This window comes from Gastrolobium bilobum, unplaced genomic scaffold, assembly GCF_033153095.1.
Source record: "Gastrolobium bilobum isolate Gb01-03AN ecotype WA unplaced genomic scaffold, APGP_CSIRO_Gbil_v1 utg106619, whole genome shotgun sequence".
In the NCBI taxonomy this organism is placed as follows: Eukaryota; Viridiplantae; Streptophyta; class Magnoliopsida; order Fabales; family Fabaceae; genus Gastrolobium; species Gastrolobium bilobum.
The window spans coordinates 42,743-45,984 of NW_026898280.1; the positions used below are offsets into that span (position 1 = coordinate 42,743).

At 37.2% G+C, this 3,242-nt stretch overlaps 1 pseudogene; it reads right to left on the minus strand.

Annotated features, from left to right (window-relative positions):
* Positions 1 to 366: 366 nt before the first annotated feature.
* Positions 367 to 1,430, minus strand: LOC133314442 (polygalacturonase QRT3-like; annotated as a pseudogene).
* Positions 1,431 to 3,242: the final 1,812 nt, after the last annotated feature.

Below are 3,242 nucleotides of genomic sequence, written 5' to 3' on the forward strand. Positions count from 1 at the left end.
TAATATGGGATACGTTATTCTACCTATCTTTTTTTCTGCCTACTTTTGTCTACCACTTTAAAACACTGTTAGAACAAAATTTAAAGAGGAGAGAGAAAAATAAATGTTAATTAAGATTCTGATCTAACGATGTTTTAGAGTGGTAGGCAAATGTAGGCAGAAAAAAAAAGTAGGTAGAATAACCTATCCCTTCTAATATATACAATTTTACATGTAAAAGTGGGAGAAAATAAAAGAGAAAAAAGTCATTCATATGTTAAGGTCATTAAAAGTAGTGAAAACTAATTTTCCTTTTTGTACTATGAATCACAAAATTTTATTTATCAGAGATAGACAAAGCAGAAAAACCCATATAACTCATAAACTCTATTGTTCAACATAGAAGGAAACAACCGCGTTAACTGGTTTCTCACTTTCCACAACTACAACATTATTTGACACGTTGGTCACAGAATGTGCCAAAAACTTGGGTTCCTCTTGTGAGTAAAATGAATATTGAAAATGACTAATCCGATTAGGGAATACCAAAACATTTGAAAAATCAGACACCCACTTTGAGCCATCTCCAGCCACAGTTAACTTCCCAACCGTTGATCTCAAGCTCATGCCAATCACATTGTTCCTGTCAATCACCACTTGATCAGTGTTACTGAATTGTCCATCAAGAGTTACAATTGGAACCTTATTATTGGGGTTTCCACTGAACATATTATCAACTATATTCAGACCAGAAAGTTGTCCTTTAATTGACTTCAAAACAATATTAGCATCTCCCAAGAAAAAACCATTAGTGATGTGAACTTGAACAGGATCCTCCATGACAATACTTGTGCAGTCCATGTAACAATTGTCAATTCTAGTTTGTGAATTTCCTGGTAACTTGACCAAAATGCCTATGCCACCAAAACCTGTTGCTTTGTTATAACAATGTACCCCTGTGATCATGTTAGCTTGTCCCCTAAGAACAATCCCAATGGCTGCAGAGAAAATTGCAACATCTGTGATTGCATTGTCATTGCTAGCAAGATCAATAGCAGATCCTGAGAACTCCCTCTCCTTATGTCTCCACCAACTGTTGAGTGTTGCCCAAGGAAACTGCTTGATATGAATGTCTCATGGCGATGTTGAACTAGAACTCCTTCTGTGGTGAAATGGAGGAAGAAGCAATTGTTAATCTTGATTCTAGCAGAATCAACAATGAAGATCCCTCCACCCCTGTAGCTTGAATCGAATAAGATATCTCGAAAGGTGATGTCTTCATAGTAAATCCCAGTAGTTTGCTGAAGTTTCTTGCTGTTGAAGCCATTATGATGGTTGGATGCTGTTTTTTGTAGCTTTTGAGAATTTGATGCCCATAACTCAACGAGATGCCTATCAGTAGGAAATGTATGAGAAGCTCTCAAGGCTCCTCCTTTTACTTGATCAATCATTCATGTACAAGTTGAGGGTCCATTAAAAAGCACATTGCCTCTCTCACTGCCTTGCTGTTATTGATGTAGTGATCACAATCCAAATTCAACATGAATGGTGCATTGGTAAGCACAGCAGAAACTCGAACATTTTGATGATAGAGAAAAAGAAAAGAGTTATAAGCATGTTTCTAATATCCTGGTCCTGCAGGACAGCAGGAATTAAACAACCCAACATCAAGTTTGTGTGCTTACCAAAGCATTCATGGCACCAGCTTTCTTGGGGTGTGGATAGCCAGGACGTTTTTCTCGTGAAATATACACAAGTCATGGCAGTTCCTTGCCTTCCACATCCAGTGTTCCAGCATTTCTTAAATATACCTGTAAAGTCCACGTACCATATCAGTTGAGGCCAATTATTCCTCACACTAATTTCTTCATTTTATTGACACTAACTTGATTTTCGAATAAGAAAATGTAGTTTATGGATTACTAACATCATCCTGACCAAAAAAACCAATCTCCGACTAATGAGGGCAGAGATGAGGAAAATCCTTGTATCTTATCCTCCTATATTTGCAATGAGGATGTTTCTCAGATTCACACCTTGTGACTTTTCAGTCAGAAGGGAACAAATTTATCACTGACAAATTGAAGAACAATTGTAACGAATGGACACCACATTTTCCTTTCCCCTATTCCCTTAGAAGTTAGAACCAAGGGGGAGGGTGCCTAATGCAATGGCTATTCACATTCCATAAATGCAAGGTGTTTCTATTCTGTTTTGTTTGTTTCCTTAATGATAAGATAGTGTTAAGTATATAAAAGAAGAACTAACTGGAGAATACAATAGCCAAACCTGAATAATTCCTGGATGACACGAGTGTTGTTACCTGGCCATGGAGTTCCAACCTGCATCACCCACCCCTCCGCTGGTTTCTTCAGTGCCTTTGCCACCAAAGCATTAATTTTAACTTTAAATTCTTCATATTATGTTTGCAATGAAGCAAATACACAATAATTACCATATGTCAGAATAGATATTAAGACAAGAAAAACAAAAACATAAAGATCATGTTTCTTGTCCTATCTAATGTATCACACCTTCATAGTCCTTCGTCCATTCACAAATGTGGGATGCACCTTATCCTTCAAGTAATCAATTTTCTGAGAAAAATAGAACTCAGGAGCCCTTGGTTCTATATTGAACTTTTTGCAAAATGGAACCCATCTTCTGGCAAATTCAGTAGTTTCTGCCAATGAATCAAACAAAAGCATAGATGCACCATCATCTGATGCATAGCAGCATACCTTCTCAACTGGATAGTCAACAAGAAGAATTGACAGAACAGTGTTTTCTGTTATGATAGGTGGTTCCTTCAAAGTGCAATGCAATAGATCACTTACAGGTAGTCATCATCTTCACCTTGGTCTTCTTTTCCATCTTCTTTGTTCAATAGAGATCACTTACAGGTAGTCATCATTCTTGTTTACAGAGCAGATGGGAAGAGTATAGGAGAAGATGGTTTATAAAAAATGATGGGTTGAGAGTAAAACATCAGAGTCATGTGTGTGGATGTAAGAGTGTGCACCAAACTGTCAAGAAAGACTATTGAAGGCTAAAATGTATGATTAGTGTATGGACATAAAATTGTTTGATTAGTGTATGGACTAATATGCAATTGTAGGTATGATGTGACGTGTATGGACCAATATGATTAATCGTTGAGGCTGTGTAAAGACACGGTTAGCACATTGGAAAACACATTGTAACCTTGTGTTGAGGCCAAGAGCACACACAATGGCTGCCAAAAGAACCACTGAATTGAAACC